General features: G+C 38.9%; 1 long non-coding RNA gene across 3 annotated transcripts in view; it reads left to right on the forward strand.

Moving 5' to 3' along the window:
• The window catches only part of LOC103766525, a 62,222-nt gene that overhangs the window by 16,068 nt on the left and 28,335 nt on the right, over window positions 1-17,819 (forward strand). Inside the window, exons 1-2 of one of the 3 annotated variants that reach the window (XR_001921894.2) lie at window positions 16,557-16,943; window positions 17,097-17,391. This is a non-coding gene — a long non-coding RNA (uncharacterized LOC103766525). Of the gene's footprint in view, window positions 1-16,556; window positions 16,944-17,034; window positions 17,392-17,819 lie in introns of those variants that run through there. The other 2 variants (XR_001921895.1, XR_608121.2) reach the window with 2 other exon arrangements.

Consider the following 17,819-nt stretch of genomic DNA (forward strand, 5'->3'; position numbering starts at 1 on the left):
AACGTGTAAACAGCCAGTATACTACACTTCCTGATAACCTCAAAGATGACTGTTTAGCTTGCAACTTGCTGTGCTTCATATTAGGGCTGCATTTAGCAGCTAATGCTTCATCGTAAATGGGACCTTCCTCATAGATAATTAATCCACTAAAATATGGTAATTATACCATTTAAACAACAACAAAAAGATCCTTCAGTTCTCCCTTCCTTCCCCCCCCACCTCACTTGAATATATTAGAAGCTGTAATTTATTAAAAATATTGAATTTCAAAATATATGGACAAACATTGTTCCATTTCTTGTAGTTTATCTGTGAAAATATTACTTAGTCTTTATTTTGTGCTGAGTTTCACATATATTTTTAAGATCATAAGGAGATGCTGTATTGTGGAAATAGTATATGAAAATGGTATTCAAAACTGCTACACCCATGGCTGTCTTAAGGTAGTATATGCAAATAATAGGCTTTCACTGACTGACTTGGAGGATCTTAAGGCTATTTTGAGGATTTTAAGACTATTTGATGGCAGCTGTTTGATAGAATAAGTACTCAACATATCATTCAAAAAACTTAGCAGCGAATAATATGATTATCTAAAACTAACTGCAGAAAAAAATATATGCAGTTAGAAGGAAATAAGGCTTTGCAGACCAGAAGAACTTTAATGGCTATGTCTTCACTGGAGATAATATTTTCTTCACAGAATATAAATATCTTTTTATCCAGTATTAAGTGTTATAAGAGAGAGGCAAACTCACAAGTGAAGTGTGGAAATTATGTTTTTATTAAAAAGTGTAGCCTTTAAACATATATCTTTTAGTACAAAGTCATTCAAAATTTATGGAACTGTTTGAGTTTTCCAACAGGCCTAGGCATGTGTCTGCAAAACAAAATCTATTAAAAGTGATTTAGTGCAACACTCCTTGTGCACCAAGATGGCCAAACCCCCCTTCACTGCCAAGAAGCCTTACCTTGTTCAAGCCACCAGAACAGAGATGAGGGGCCTCCTCAGAAGGGGTCACTGCCCAGGGGCTGCTGATGGAGAGAGGCAGATAATGTTCAGCTATGGAATTACTGTGAGACAGTGAACCTGGGTCATGCTCTATGGTATCTTTGCTGAGTTAAGTTTTTCTAAAACCCTCAGCCATAATATTCACAGAGGCTTGGTCCTAATGTTTCCTATAAATTTCAGGCTCATAATGGCATTACAAGCTAATTCAGGGGCTCTACGTGCATTTTCAAGCAGCTGAAACTATCTAGCCTTTGACAATGGTCCTTCTCTAAATAATTCATCTTTATGGTATATAACTAAAAATATATTGTCCATTAGATCTGCTGTGTTAAAAGCAAAGAAACAAGTATTTTCTTTCCTTATGCTAAGGATTGCCAATCAGACTCTAACAAGACAGCTTATAGAAGAAACTATTTTCCAGCAGTGTTAATACAGTGTTTAGAAAAATGCTGTATTAGCACAAGAAGTTAATTCTTTAACATAAAATGGCAATAGAAAAGATTGAGCTTCTATAGCTCTTTGAACCCAGTTGCTAAAATATTCTGTGAAATTTAAGTATTTAGGAGTATTTGTGATTCAAAACAACTCTTGGTTAAAATGTTCATGTTACTGAAGGCTGCTCAGCAACAGGACCTTATGATGGAGAGTGGAGAAAAATACATTACTCAGTTGAAACTATAGAAATTATTTTATGTAGTTAGAAGGCAATTTCCTGAGTTGGATTTTGTCCAAGGTTCTGCATTTGTCACCTGAAGCTTATGGGAAAAACCACAGGATCTTTCATGAGTACAAGTTACTGTGACCTTTGCTTTAATGCCTCAGGACAGAAGATTCAGAATAGCTTCTCTTGACAAAGTGCTGGTATAGTACAGGTATGTGTAACAGTACTACTTCTTCATTCCTCACCTGTCTTAAGTTTCTGATTTTGTTAGTCTTGGATAAACAAAAGAGATATTCTTGAAAAAAACAGAATAACTATAAAAGAAATCCGGTAGACTAGAGTCAAGCAGTGTTGCTTTTCAGTGGAGATTATGAGTTCACAGACTTAGAGAAGCTATTTTGTAATGTATATGGTACCAGTATTTCCAAAATTGAAATTTTCCTTCCTGACTTCATGAAATGATCGCGGTCTTTAAAACTTGCTAGGGCAAACATGCAAAGCACCGTACCAGAACCCAGTGTTATCGGATTCCAAGGATGAGGATAGAAGTACAAACTAAAGACCAAACAACAGAATATTCTGTAGGAATAAGAAAGAGCAAAACAAGCGAATGGCAGTCTGTAAGTGGACTGAAAAACAAAAACATTTTTATGAATAGAATTGTTTGACTTTAGACAGTGTTTTCCATCTGTAGATTGCAAAACATTTTAATAATTTTAATGAAAACATGACAGTGTCTTTTTTGGGAACTAAATATTATGTCTGTTTTGCATATGGGTAATGATACCAGTTCTCCTCTTCAAATACTGCTCTCAACTACTCCCTCCAAAAGCTGCTAATTGAAACAAAATTGAGCTGTGATGATGGAAAAAGTAACCAGGTTTTTGGACTGAAATCCTTTGAACCTTTCCAGATTATTTTTTATATGACAGTCACAGGAGTATGCTTACACAGTGAGATTGCTCATTGTGTCTGGTTAAGCCATGTTAATTAGAAACAGGACTATAGACTCATTGTGCTATTATATTCCTCTTTACATGTAGCTTGATTGATATATTATGGCTTTATTGAGTTAATGAGTCAGAGGAGATGCAAGCATACTTTTTTTTTGTTCAAACAAAGTTAAAAAATGTTACTCCACGTACTATTCAAAGTGCTCAGGAAAGGACTGGTCACAGGTTCTCTATAATGCAAATGTCATGAATGGATGACAGGGCCGAATCTTTCTTATGTGATCTTTTCTTCACAAACCCAAAAATCTTTCCTATGCAATGCATGAATCAAAACAGTAACTGATACAAAATATCTGTGGCTTATTTATTTATGGTTTATGAAGTTTACAGGCTAGCGTACAGTGAGAGTGATTATAACACATTCATAATATTTAAGTACTGTCTTTTCTTGAAGGTATGAAGTCAGAGAAAAATTGAAAAGAAATTAAACAAAGTCTTTGCCATCTGTTCAAGACATACACTAATATAAGCCCATTATTACAGCTAACCTTGGGAGAAAGGTGGGCACTTCCGTCAAGCAGGTAAAAGTGGGTCAGACTCAAAGGTTCACTGCATGACCTCCTGAGGTCCCTTCTACCTGTATAAGGTAGAAGCTTTTATTTTTTAAAGCCCTCTTTTTATCCCATGCTTGTTGCTGTTACATGCCGTTGTGATCCCTTTGGGATTCTGATCGGACAGCACTGACACTCACTAGGCCTTGAATGAATAGCACTTGATGGAAAACAATGTATAATGTTAAAAGTGAAGAAAGGAAAAATATAAATTGGTATGGTTTGGGGAGTCAAAAGAAGTTAAAAAGCTACCATTCTCAACTTTTTGCCATTTATCATTTTTTACCATCTATGAACTGGAAATTGCCATTCTAGCCAGCTGCGACACTGTCACCATCCATAAGAGCATACCCAACTCATATCAGTACAGTGCAAAACTGCAGAGCTTAAACTGCTGCTTTGGCAGCTTGTTGGTGGTGACTTTTAATTTGTGAATGGCATTGAAATCACTCCAGTTCTGATTACAAGAACTAGACCCAGTCCTCAGTGAAAAAGTAGTTTGATTCTCCAGATGCCAGGCGCTATACATCATGTAGCAAACATTGAAGAACTGAAAGAAATGCTTTCAGTAAGAAATCTTAGTAAAATCTTAGTGCAAAAAGATTGCCTAAAACAATTTAAAAATATGGACAATCAAATTAAATCATGCTCACTTTCTTTTTTTTCCCATTCTTACCAGTGATTGGCTCCCAAAGAGTAAATCAGAAGAGCATTTGACCTAGGCAGTTAATTTCAGGACATGATCAAACTGCAGTTTGGCAAATATTCTGCCAGGATTCCAGACTGTTTGCTTCACACCTTTTTTCTTTTTACATGAGTTTAAATCTTATCATACCTTTTTCTCCTCAACCTGTACCTCTGTTCTCTCTAACTCTCTTCCTACAGCTCTATTTTTCCCCCAATATCCTTGCTCTAAGCCTTTCCACTTCTACTTTTATCCTTGAGTTGGCCTTCAATTATCATCTTTCTGTTTCATCTCCATTTTGTAATTTAGCTTTTATTTTTAGGGTGCTGAGGGGTGCTCAAGAAGTTTAGAATTTTTTTTTTCAAGAGCTGATGGACTCACTTCAGAGTGTGATGTACTTTTGGACCCTACAGCGTTCATGAAAGTCCAAGGAAAAAAATGGCATTATATCTATGTATCCTGGCAGCCTATTATAGTATTCCCCCATTCATCACATGAATGATTTCTGCAAGGAATGTGTTGCAACCTTCTCTTAAAGCAGCTGAAAGACTAGAGTCATTTTCCTTTAATAAAGGGGTTTCTGTCTCTGGACCATGAAAGAAATGCTGCCTCTTTCTCAAGCTTGGCTTAAATATTTGGGCACTTGAACACTGAGCACAGGACAGTAAATACAAAGTTATTTATCAACACACGTGTGTTGGAATGATATGGACGTTTACATAAGCATTCTACTCTTTTGCAGGGAATGTGAGATAGTCCAGCTCTGCAGTGTTAGAACTGATTTTGAATGTGACAAAAAAAATTGTTTGATCTTAATCAAAATTAAATACAGTTCTTTCATTTCTTGCTGCTGTTGCTACAAGTAGAAGTGATCACAAAGTGTTATTTTAAAATATGGCTGAACTTAAGCCCAAATTGAATCTTGAGCTGCAGACTCAACTTCCTCATTTCCAGGTATGGGGACTTGTTCTTTAAGCACCAATAAATTTGTTCCAGATATGAATATGGATATGCACAGAGTGCCTCAGGATTTATGTTTCTGGTTAGAAATAAAAGTAATGTAATTGTTAAATGTCCCAGTTTCCACTCCTGTTTATCCTGTGTTTCTTGTTTATTGTTTCTTCTTACAAGACTCTGTACCCTAGACAGTGCTAACTTTCAGTAGTTATGCTTTTTAGTATTTTGGTTTTGGTCTTGAGACTGTTTTACCATTTGGTTATATTTCACCAAGGAAATTGTGCAGGCTATATTATTTAGTGAAAACAACTTGCCAAGATGCATAGGGAGAATTGCTTTGGTAAGAACTCTGTGAGCAAGACACAAAAAAAGTATATTTGGAGGTCTTTAGTGCTCAGGGACATGCACATATTCTAAAATTAATTGATCCCAGTCTGTCAAAGGCTTTTTTCATGCTAGAATAGTATGGAAGAAAATCCAGATGACAGAATGAAGCATTATATCATGCTTGCTAGGATCCTGGCTCCTTGAGGGGCTTGTATACCTCACTCATTTCCTTCTGACCTTCAAAAGGCACTGAAGATGTTCAGAGTCCTTCCTGGGACACTCAGACTCTCCCAGGATGAGAAGGGAATACCCATAAGCCCTCTGCAAGGATAGTGTCACCTTCCTATGTAAAAACAATCCTTGGAACAGATTCAATTTTTTACAGTCAGTAGCTGAAATGCCATGTCTTATGGAAAACTATAGATCCTCTAGTGTTATTAATATCCTACCTTTGGGACACACGCACGTTGACCTCTATTCCCAAAATATACCTTTGAGTGCTGGAAGTATTTTGTACAAAATATAAGGCAAATATTTTTACACAAGGATTATTGGATCTGATGGAAGAGGGATAATTCAGACATTCAAAATAATTTCTAGAGGCAGGTGCACTTTGTAGTGTCAAAATATTGAAGTTCTTGATGCTTAACAAGATATTGACAAATTTCATGGCCACTGACCTCTGTTTCTAGAAGAAGCTACTGATATCTTATATCTGTCTTTCTAATTTTTTTTTCTCTGACTGCCCAATGTTAAAATGGGCCGGTCTATCCAAAGTTGATTAACATCACACCTCTTCAAAGATTTCTCATGCTGGTAACCCAAAATATGGACCCTGGGCATGCTAAAAACACAGAATGCATTGCAAGCATATTTAGAAGTCAAATGTGAGCTCAAAACAGGCTGTGCATTGAGATTTCTGCCACATAACACCAAAGAGTTTATTGCAGTGACAATGCTAGAGTAGTCCTTCGTCTGCAGTTCAGGCTACCATAGTGGGAAATCTATGTTGGTGTGCAAAAAGCACTGCATGCTGCATCAGTGGCAGTGGCAGCTTCTTTTTGGGTGGAAGTGCTGTTTGCTCACGTATCCTGCAATAGATGGTGCAAGTGCTTTATTGCTTTTTTTTGCAGGGGTGCTGCATGTGGTTCTCTGTCAAAGGTTGGGCTGGAAAGCAGCCCTGTGCCAGTGGGAAGACTCAAACACCCAACAAAATTGAGGAATGAACAAGGAAGAGAAAAATTTTCATAGGGGTCTAGAGGGGTCTGAACGGAATTGGAACAACTCAAGATGCCACTGAAAGTTGCTGGACTGAGTGGTAGGCTGGGATTTTCTCTGCAATGCCAAAAAATCTGTGTTCTCATCTTCCTATCTGTGGCTGTTCCAGGGGCAGTGGGGTTGCTGTGCATCTAGAAAGAGTATTTGCCTGGGCATCAGATATAGAAAGGGAGTTGGCAGCATATCTAATGCTTAGGAACATATGAGCAAATGCTTCCCCTACAAAAAGATCAGCAGCCAAAGCTTCCTCAAAGGGACAGGGGTTTTCCATGAACATGTAAGCTTAGGATACTTGCATTGCAGCAGAATGCAGAATTGTGGATATAGCAAAGAAGGGAATATGCAAAGTAAGTGCTGCGGTATTTTGAGGCAAAGCCCTGAGCTATCAATGATTTGTTCTGTGCCAAGGATGTGGGATTTGCTGCTTCTGGCATGTGCAGTTCCTCAAAGCTTGAATATGAAACATGGCCCTGGGATTTTTTTTTCCATTTTTCATATTTTCAGTGTATCGCTGAGATGCTCATTGACTTCAGCCACTCTAATAACTGGAGTAATGGAAATTGGGGTTAATTTTTTTTGATTAAATGTGATGTTTTTACTGATTGGAAAGGGCTAGATCAAACTCTGCTCTGGGGGCAAATGACCCAAAGTATGGCAGGGTTAATAACTAGAAAGCTTTAAAGTCAAGAACCCCGTGCTCTGCAAGATTTGGTGGCACTGCAGGTGGGATGTATGTATGGAAAGTATGAAAGATGACAGCTGGACAGTAAATTCATGTAGCTGAGGAGTTTCTTTGTTTTATGCTTGAATAGCATTTGGCTCAGTGGCATTTTGGCCTGTGACTGGACTCATCATACAAATAAATGGACTGTTTTCATTTTGGCCTTGAAGGGAACAGGCATGTGTTTGTGCTGCATACATTATGTGAGCAAATTCAGACCCAGCATCCTCCTGTTACATCCAGGAGAGCTTCAGGTCAGAGCAGCGTTTCAATCAGCTCCTTCCAAGTTGTTTTTGGTGACTTTGTGATTTAGCTGTGTTATGGTGCCCAGGGACACAGGAGCCAGCTGGCAAAGGTCCTTATTCACAGCCTCTCAGAATCTACTTTCATGGGCTTTAGTGGGATTTGAATTAAGGTTGTTAGGCTGAAGTTCTCATTGCTTGGTGCCAGTAATTGGGTCAGTTACTCCAAAGTGTTCAGCACTTATGATTCTTGTAACAGCTTTCATAGTCATATTTTCCAGAGAGTCTAGAGGCATGTTTAAGCTATAGAAAGAGCAGTCACAAACATGCTATTAGCATCTAGGGGATGCAGAATTATTAAATGTGCACCTTCCACATATGCTCCAGAAAATACTGGCAATGATAAAACGTTCTGTGGTGCTGATAAATACTGCTTTCACACACACAGCTTCGATAGATCTGATACGTTTCTCAGGAGAGCAGAAACAATTACACTAGTTACATATCCTGAATTTTCTTTCCTCCTTCCTACCTGTTTGCTACTAATAAACAGAAAGCTTCTAATTTCCTTTGCACACTGGCATGCTAGAAATTAATGGAGTAAATGCACATGCTGTTTTACTTTGCCAGAGACTGGCTTATACAACAGATTTTTACTCTGTAAGACAGATTTTGCTGTATTTGTGCTTTTTTCATCTCCCCCTGAGGAGTATTAACTCAAAGCAATCACAAGACACCCATCCTTGCCTGCTGCTTCTTGAACTGCTATATCCTTTTCTTTGCTTCTTGCTTCTCTATTTGAAGCTTTTTTTTTTCCTTTTTTGATATACAAGGAAACAGCAACAACCAAAAAACCGAAAGGGTGTCTCCTTTCCTAAAATAATAACTATTTGATGTGAGAAAACCTAAAAATGTAGAACACTTCTGTTCACATAGAATTTACTTTCAACAACTGTGTTCTTTCTACTCAAATGAAGATAGGTAGAGTGCTCTCTAAAGTACAGTATTGGAAAAGGAAGATGGGTACACACCTGGATAATGCTGAGCTGCTTGTGAAGCTATAGACACTGCACGTTTATGACTTGGTTTTCTGAGCGATCTCCAGAGCTTGAACGGATTACAGTGATATTTTAACAAGGCTGCTGGCATCCATCTCTAGCTTTCACTTACTAAGAAATCTAAAAGATGGGAGAATGTAATTATTTTCACGTAAGCTAAGTGCTAGCGGCTGATTGTCACGAGAACTTTGATGCTTAAAAACTTCATCTCTTGTAAGGCAAACAGGTAAGTCTCACAGGCTTCTCTTCCACTGTTTTGGTGAGGGGAAAGGGGCTTGCAGGGGGCTGGTGTCAAAGGGAAATGTGTTTGATATGAAGGCAAACTGTATTTCTTAAATTTTAAACATACACTATTGCACATAGTCATTTTCTATCTGTCAGGTTACAAACCTTCTACCTATACAATAACTATTATTTCTTTCCATAGCTGAGATCTGGATCTCACTCGAAATTAATCCCTAAATGTATGCAACTTTTATACATTTATATACTATTGGAAGATGATGTGTATGTCAATCATCTGTGCATAGTGAAATAACTGGTTTTATCCTCCTATAATTACTTCTGGGTTGATTCCTCTGGTTAAAACAACATTATTCCATATGATAAATGAAATAACGTGTATAGGATTGTACTTTCTGAAGATTTTTTTGATCAGTTTTTCCCTGAAAACATGATTTCCTGAACTGAGATCTTTTGGCAGCTTACTTATCAGATGAGGTCTGCATTATTGTAGAAACACTGTGGTAAACAAGGGGTTTCCTGGCTTGCAAGTGGGAATCTAACAGCATCAAAAATAGATATTTCTTTCCCTTTCACCCTTGAAAGAACACTTATTCTCTTTGAGTAATGGCACTGCTATGCCTCTAGAGGTGAGGCTTTCTATTTGAAGACTTTTAACATAAAAGCACTGATTACCATTTAGAAAAAAAAAAAAGACCCTTTAACCATAAATAGGTTTTGTCTTAATTAAGTTTTTTTGTGTCCTCTGAGAACATTTGCTAGCTTATGTATTATTAGTTATTGAAGGACAAAGATTTTACATGATTCTCTAAGATTTTTTTACAAGAATAGCAATCAGAGAATGGAGCATTTTGAGTTAAAAAATAAATATTAATACTTCTTGCTTGCTTGTTTTAAAATATGGTTGTTTACAGAAAGAATTAATTTAAGCTCCATTTCCAATCTGGCTATGATAATTGAAACAAATCCTGCTGGCAGACATGATTATAAATAAACTTCTAAGAATAATTAGAAGTGTAATTAACAGAAGACTGAGTTATTATCACTTTCTCCTCTGTATAGTAATTCTGCATAAAAACATGAGAAATGGCTCTCATTAAAATCTCACAGCAGAGAAATCCACAGAAGGGAGTGAGACATTAAAACAAAGCATTCAAGATGTGCAAACACTGTGATTAATTAATTAGAGACCAGCACCAAGGAAAAGCCTAAAAGCAATTGAGATATTTTAGAAATAGATATATCATAAAGAGTTAACATGTTCGGGCTGGGTTTGATTTGTCTTGTTTTGCTGGGGTTTTTTGAAAGACGATACCTCAGAGTACGCTGTGGATATATATTTGTATATTTTGCTGTTATCATTTGGCTCTGAGGAATCTGAGGAAGCTTTATTCACCAGTAAAGCTTTCAAAATATAATCAACAGAGTGAGTATTTCAGAAGGATTTAAAAGAGCCTGGCAGAGGATGGCTGGAGTTTTCTTCCCCTCAGCTAAGGGGCATTCTCTGTCGATCTTCAGGGACTTTCTGAGTTATTCCCAGGGACTTTCACCAGAAAGATGCTTACAAAGGTACCTCTGCTAGTGGCAAAAAGAAAACCAAGCTGGCTGATGAATCTGTTGTGAAGCAAAGACTAAACAGGCATTTGAAAGGTTTTACCAGTCAGAATACTGGTATTCTGGAGACCAGCTATACTCAGAATAGAAATGCCAGCAGTTACTTAAATCTGGCTTCTGTCAAATTCCTCAAAGCGTGTTTCTTCGAGTACTGTGCAGTATCATGGCAACACCCATACTCTGCATTTTGGAGTATTGAATAATGCTTAGGACTATTTTGGCTGCTGTGCAATATTCATTCTAGCAGCATCCTGTGTATGATGCAGTAATTAAAAGGCCTAGGTGTGAATCATTGGAATATTCAGGTTACATTACTTTTCTTAATGCTTGGCAGTTAAACCAGGAAAGGAAATCTCCACCCTTTCTATGAAAAGGAAAGAAAAAAAAAAGAGAAGAAAGGGGACAAAAAAAAGAAGAAAAAAAATGAGGGGAGAGAGAGAAATTTTTGTTCTATGGTATTAAATAGTAATGTCATGTAATACACACCTAGGAGCTTAACAGAACTGTAGTAGGACTAATTTAGCCGAAGTCTGTCTAATCCTTCATTAGCATACTATAATTTTTTTGCCCAGTGGGTATATTGCCTGTTGAGAAATAATGTGAATATTTATTCAGCAGTAATAACTGTTGCTGCTTGAGAGCTTTTTTTACCACGTGTGAACATGTTTATCTAGAAAAGAATTTCAGGCAGATGATCACCCCTGGGATTCAGTGAATTAATGCGTTGTATGTCCTATCTTACTACACGGCTGTACAGCAAGATTACTGTTTTTCTAATGAGATTCCAGTTCCAATACAGACACTGCAAACACATCACTGCCTCTCAGAAAATAGTACCTGTCTTCTGGAGTGGTTCTATGTACGAAAGGGACTAGTCTATTTAAGCAGCATTAGAGGTGCAAGTCTGCCTCTATTTGGTGCAATAGGCTAAGCGGTTTCTGTCTGAAATTGTAGTAGTCCCCTAAGACTAAGAGCTCAGCCCTCTTCACATAGAAATCAGGGACTGTTTTTCTACCTAGGTCAGAGAAGTAGGATAAAACCATATGTTTTGAAATGTCACTTGTGTTCAGTATCAACGACTTCCCCCAAAAATGCAACTGCCACTGCACATTGCTTATACAAAATGGAAGTTTAGGTCAAGATATCAATTTTCAAATCAGTTGAGATTATGCATTTATATTTCTTTTGTGTGCTGAGAAGTTAATTTCAAACCAGGTTTTCTTTTCCTGAAGAAGAAAAATACTTAGTGTATGTATTTTCTGCAGTGCAAATGGCTGTGCTACTATCAATTTTTGATGTAGATATATTTAAATGCTATTTTTAGCATTAGAATGATGTCAGAAAGCAGTGCTACATTACCTGTACATAACAAATTTAAACTGAAGCTAACTCTACAATGGACAATTAGTATTGCAATCAATTGTACTGCCTACACGGACGTAAATTAAGGGTGATTTCATTGAAACCAGTGAATGTAGGAGGTTTACTTTTCTATAAATGAAGTTCCAATCATATCCACTAATATTTATTTCAGAGTAACTTATGAAAATATGAACAAACCCTAAAATTATCAAACACAAACTGTAACCTTTTATCACTCTCTAGTCAGTTGGTGGTTGAGTTGTAGTAAAACAGAATTTATTTAAAAAGAAAGAGAACAACAAATCTGAAATGTTTTCCATTTTACTAGCTTTTCTTACCATTTATTTACCATGCACTATTTTCTTACTGTTGCAAGTTTTTGACAACTATGGTATTCTAGTCTGATTTGCACTGATGGAAACTAGAAAGGAATGAGACCAGTTGCCATATAGAATACTGAAAATAAATGTTACAGTAATACTTTATTTTAAATATGTTAGAAATAGTTTTTAGGGATGCTAAATATACTGCAGATAGATGGAACTACATGTACATCCTCTGTCATGCTTGGGATACTTTTTTTGTATTAAGGTCTATTGCTTATGTTTAGATTTTTCAATTAAGTGCTGATGATCTGGAAATGCCCTCACTGAAGCTCAGACTCTCCTGCATGTATTATGGCATTTAAACTAAAACAGCAAGAAATCAATTCAGTTGTTTGTGTTGTAATTGACTGAATAGTAATTGAGACACAGGATATTGAAGGGTCAAAGTGAGAAACATACCCAGAAAATATATTTGTAAATCATTTTCACAAGTTTTTAATCAAAAATTGGTTCATAATTGAATTATACTTTAATTTCATATGTTAAAGAATTTTCATAATCTGGGCACATCTTTGCATTTATACTGTATCCTTTACATACAATACTACTTTCAAAAATCTAATTCAGTTATCAAATCACAGATACTGGAAAAGGTGTGGCTTGCAAGGAGTAAAGTGATGGTCTTTGTAGTATTAAACTATGGTTGTGATGAAGGCTTGTTTTGGTAAACAAGTTGTTTCACTTACTTCTGGTGTCCAGGCTGTACTGGGGCGGGCAGCTGTGTGAACTGGGGAGAAGGTGTCTCATGTCACTCAGTTCACAGTCCTCACAGTGGCCTCTGTGCTGCCCTGTGGGAAGGCATCTCCTGATGACAGCGGGGCTCCTGAGGTGGTCTGAACACACAAGGAGTAATGCTGGTCCACCTCTGCTTCAAGTTCCCTTATCTTCCCTGCTCCCGACTTTTGCAGGGAGATTCCTGGGAGATTTTTCTGCTTCGGCTTCTTAAAGTCTGAAAATCTCTTCCAAGTCCCCTCTGCTCTGCATCAGGCTGGTGTAGAGTAATTGCTCAGCAGAGTAGGGAGCCCACCCATCCTGACTGCCCTCCATCCCTGCGGCACAGATATGCACTCACGGCCAGAGAAAGGCGCTGTTTCCCTGGCCTGGGCCACCACTTCGCGCTTGCTACAGCACTCACTTACCTTCTTCAAGTGTCATCCTTCCACTTGGCCCTCCCCTACACTCTGGACCAGAACATATTGACAGAAGGGTCTTTTTTCTTCCCATTTGTCTGGGGGCTTTCTCTTGCTATCAGGTCTCAGCAATACAGAGGAGGCAGTCTAAGATCTGAAATGGGCTTCTGCCCAACCGGTTGCCATGGCTGGTTGCACATCCCTGTTGTTTTGATGCCCAGGGTCTGGTAGTATGGGGCCTATCTGGCTGGAGGGCTGGAACATGGAGGAATGCTGCCTGCCTGATTCAGCTGCACTAACCAACATGGTTTTCATGGGACACCAGCTGTACCAAACACTAGGGCTAGGGAACGAAGGCTGACTGGGTCCTAGCTTGCTCTGGTCCTTAGGCTCACAGGACACTCATTTTCTCAGAGAGGATAATGCTACTATTGAAAGGATATAAAGGTGGGAAGAGAAAAGATAAATAGAAAATGGAATAGGAACGGAATGAGTGCATTAGTCAGCCTTTTCAATGCATAATAAAAAGCATTTATATGAGATTAAATTCAAGTCTTGTGTAAGTGAAAGGGAGATACTGTACTTGTTTTCTGTAAGAGACTGAATTTTATCTAAGCAACTTTGAATTTAAAAATAAAAAAAAGTAAAAAGCTGCTCAAATTTTGACATCTCCAAACTTACCTCTCCTAAAATATTTTTAATAATCTGATAGCTCCTTCTTACATGCTAGTTTGCTTTCATTCTGAAATCACCTGTTGGTTACTTGCTTTCTTTCTGTGGTTGTTTTGTTTTATTGCTTTGCCCTTCAACTCCCTTCCCTAGCACTTTTAACGATATTTCCTCCACTACAGAGAGCTTCAATACTGTTTAGTATTCTGCCTTGTAAAAAATAAAGTACAAAAAAAAAGCACATTAAAATATTAATACTTTGTTGTCACTCTTAAAGATTGTACTGTTGGGGATAAAAACAGGCACCGGCAAGAATGTAAAGGAGTAATAGTGGAACAGATAAAACAACTACAGCTTATCATGCTAAAACAAATCTTCCTTTACTATGTGTATGGTGAAATAAGTTCATGTAGACTTAGTAATTCCTTTGTAAGTATTTAGGAAATCTCTCCACCTCTCTTTGTTCCCCCAGTCTAAATGTTCCCATATTTCTCTGTATGTTGTATTTGGAGGATTAGGAATTCCCAGTATATGTTCATGTCAATAAACATATTGGATGAACTGAATATGTTCTGCAATCTGTTCCACCTCTCTTTGTTCCCTCAGTCTAAATGTTCCCATATTTCTCTGTATGTTGTATTTGGAGGATTAGGAATTCCCAGTATATGTTCATGTCAATAAACATATTGGATGAACTGAATATGTTCTGCAATCTGTTTCACAGAGCAGCTCTGCTAACAGGATCTAATGGTCCTTCCTGAGCTTTGAATATATGTGAAGCATCTGGCTTTGCTAAGAAAATGAGGCTAAACTGTAGATCTTCCTTTATAAAGCATGAAAACAGAGTGTGGTGCAGCTAAGCTACTGTCAGAAAAGTTACTGTCTTCCTAAAGATAACCTGTCCCCTTTTCACAAAGACCTGGTGTTTGCCATTTAGATAGGGCTTATGAGATACAGGTTGGAGTTCTTCAAGGGGAGAATTAGATAATTCTGCTGTGTGACTGCAAGCTAAGGCAGTTCTCAGGGCCTTGCCCTTTAACTTGTCCTATCACTATAACAGAATAAAGAGCTGATCTAGCTCAGGTCTTTGACAGTAATCATGCTTGAGCAGTTTGGCCAAGATCTGATATTGCACTTACTGCCAGGTCACGGGGAGAGAAATCTTTAGGTCTTTTTATTTCTTACATCTTACCTGTGCAATGGAAAGACAGCTTAGTCAGTGCTGAACAAACGCCATGATCTGACTAAGGATTTATACAGAACAACAGCGCAAGAGAAATGTCATGTTTCAGACACTGTTGTGTTTTGGGTATTTCCTTCAGACTCTAGAGCCACAGAAGTCAGCAGAAGCCCTGCCACAAATTACAGAGGTCCAGCCCTGTTCAGAATCCATCCCCTCAGTGTCAACCTTGTAGAAATCCTCTGTGTCACTCCTATGGGGCCATCAGTCAGGGTTCTCTAGGAGAAACCCCTTTAAGCCAGCTCTAGTTACTTCATTTATGGGCCAAAACTAAATGGCCTCATTGCTGCTTCTCTTTTACGTGGAACTTACACACATCAGTTAAAGCAATTAAAAGGTTATGTCAGAGAGCTCCATTTTTCAGTATCTGTCAGACACCTGGGCAATTCCTCTGGATGGTGGCTCTGGTTTAGTGTGTGCCCTTTCAACCAGACAAGTGTCTGCTCTGTCTGAAGTGCAACAGGATAAAGAGGTAAGGAATAAGCAATACAATTTCTGTTATTGCAGGGACAGAACATAAGTGACCACAGCTGCAACTGGAAACTCACATAGGACCCAGGAGAATGGCATGAAGCTGTGTCAGGGGAGGTTTAGGTTGGATTCACCCAGAGGGTGGCTGAGCACTGGAACAGGCTCCCCAGAAAAGTGGTCACAGCACCAAGCCTGACAGAGTTCAGGAAGCATTTAGACAACACTCTTGGGCATATGGTGTGATTCTTGGGGCTGTCCTATGCAGGGCCAGGAGATGGACTTTGATCATCTTTGTGGGTCCCTTCCAGAATAGGATATTTTATGATTCTACGATAACCGTGGAACTTTCTTGCCATTTTAACATCTTTGCAGATGATGTTTGCTTTTCAGACAGAAGCTGCACCACCCTGGCTCACCTACCTTTCGACATACCTGTTTGGGTTTCCCTTGGCTACACCGGCCCCCCTGGCCGGGCACCCCACGCAGGGCGGCAGCGGGGAGATGCCCCCGGGGCTGCAGCGGTGCTGTCAGCGTGAAGGAGGGCTGCTCGCCCGAGTCCTGCCGGTGCCGCGCAGACTGGGGGAGCATCCCACCCCCTCTCTCTGCTGCCCTAGTGGGGGCTTTTTCCTTTTCCTCGCAAAGCTTCCCTGCAGGGCAGCTAAGGACATCCTGGGTAGGCTGACCGATCCCGAGAGGAGGAGAGAGGCGGAGGAGACAATCCCCTCGCCCTGCTGCTGCTGCTGAAGCTGTGCTGGAGCCGGAGCCGTCGATGTGGTTCCCCAGAGTTAGTTGCTCAGCAACCAGAATCAATTAATATGCTTTGCAGAAAGTGCAGGGGAAGCCCGAGCTGCTGTCAGCGAGCAGGCAGGAGGCTGAGGGTGACTCAGGATCCCACTCCCACCTGACACCCATTTGGTCCCACCCCATCTTCTCCAAACACTCCATTAGCCATCATTCTTTCCCCCTCTCTCCTTCCCTATGATATTTAGTGCGTGTGTCCCCAAATCCTTCAGGCAAAGTACCGTCTTGCTCAAGAAACCTTCTGCTTTGAGGGTTTTGGTTTTAGATTTGATTTGTATTTTTGGGTTATTTGTCAAACCTCCAATACTTCTCTAGAAATTCTAATATTTATGTTCTTTGGGAAGGGAAGGGGATAGCTGATGTTTTTGTCAGACAGTTTAAAAGATGTCTCAGGATGAAAAGGGTTGTTTGGTAGTACACAGTTGAGCAGCAGCAATGAAAATGCATCATGTGTGAATTGGGAAAGTTTTTGCCTCTCCGTTTATTACAAATCATCAGCACTGGATATATGAGACCAAAGAGGTAGTATTAATTGTTGTGAAACACTTAGATAATAGAACAATTGGGGGGGTGTTGTGGTTTTTTCATATTTTCTCATTTTCAGCATAGTAATTTCAGGGCTTTGGTAAGGTATTATTTTCTGTTTTTTCTTTCTTTCTTTAATTTTCTTTGGAGTCCGTCTGATGACACCACGAATCTGGGAATGAAGAACTTCTTAGAGCTGATTGGAAATGGCATTACGGAGCTGAAACTTAACTGGAGGAAATATATCTCCTGAAGAAGAAAATATAATGCACTATAAGGATCTGACTTCTGGTGAAAAATTCAAGCCTAGAGAAAACTTGTCCGCTTTGTTAGGAAGAATGGGTTGGACAATTTTCTTCAGTTCCAAAGGATATCTGAATGCCATGCTGAGCTTAATCTCTGCAGCATGCTCTGTGCTTCTCATCTCTTCCTGATGCACTGCATGGTAAGGCCTTTTTCCTTCTTTTTAATAATAACCATCTTTCTGATACGGTGAAGAGGTATAAAATAATAGCAATAGTGAAATGAAAATTGAAAAAAATGTAGAAAGGTAACAAAAGAATGGTTGTTTGTATGGTTGTTTCCAGCAGCAAGTGTCCTGATTACTGCAGCAGCTATGTAAGATCATTTCTGTCTTTCTCCCTTGCTTTGTGACTCTGTGTGTGTGTGTGTGTGTGTGTGTGTGTGTGTGTTTGTGCCCACCTGTGCTATCATTTGCCCTCGGACTGGAACATCTGTAGCTGTATTGTACATATTTTCATGCTAAAGAGGATGTTTAGGAATTTGCTTTGACATTTCTCTTTCTTTTTTCCCTCCCTCCCTCCATTCCCCTCCTCCTACCTCCCCTTTCTCTTGCTCTGTCTGTTTCTCTGG

Source organism: Manacus vitellinus, unplaced genomic scaffold (genome assembly GCF_001715985.3).
Source record: "Manacus vitellinus isolate BGI_N305 unplaced genomic scaffold, ASM171598v3 scaffold_6_pilon, whole genome shotgun sequence".
Lineage (NCBI taxonomy): Eukaryota > Metazoa > Chordata > Aves > Passeriformes > Pipridae > Manacus > Manacus vitellinus.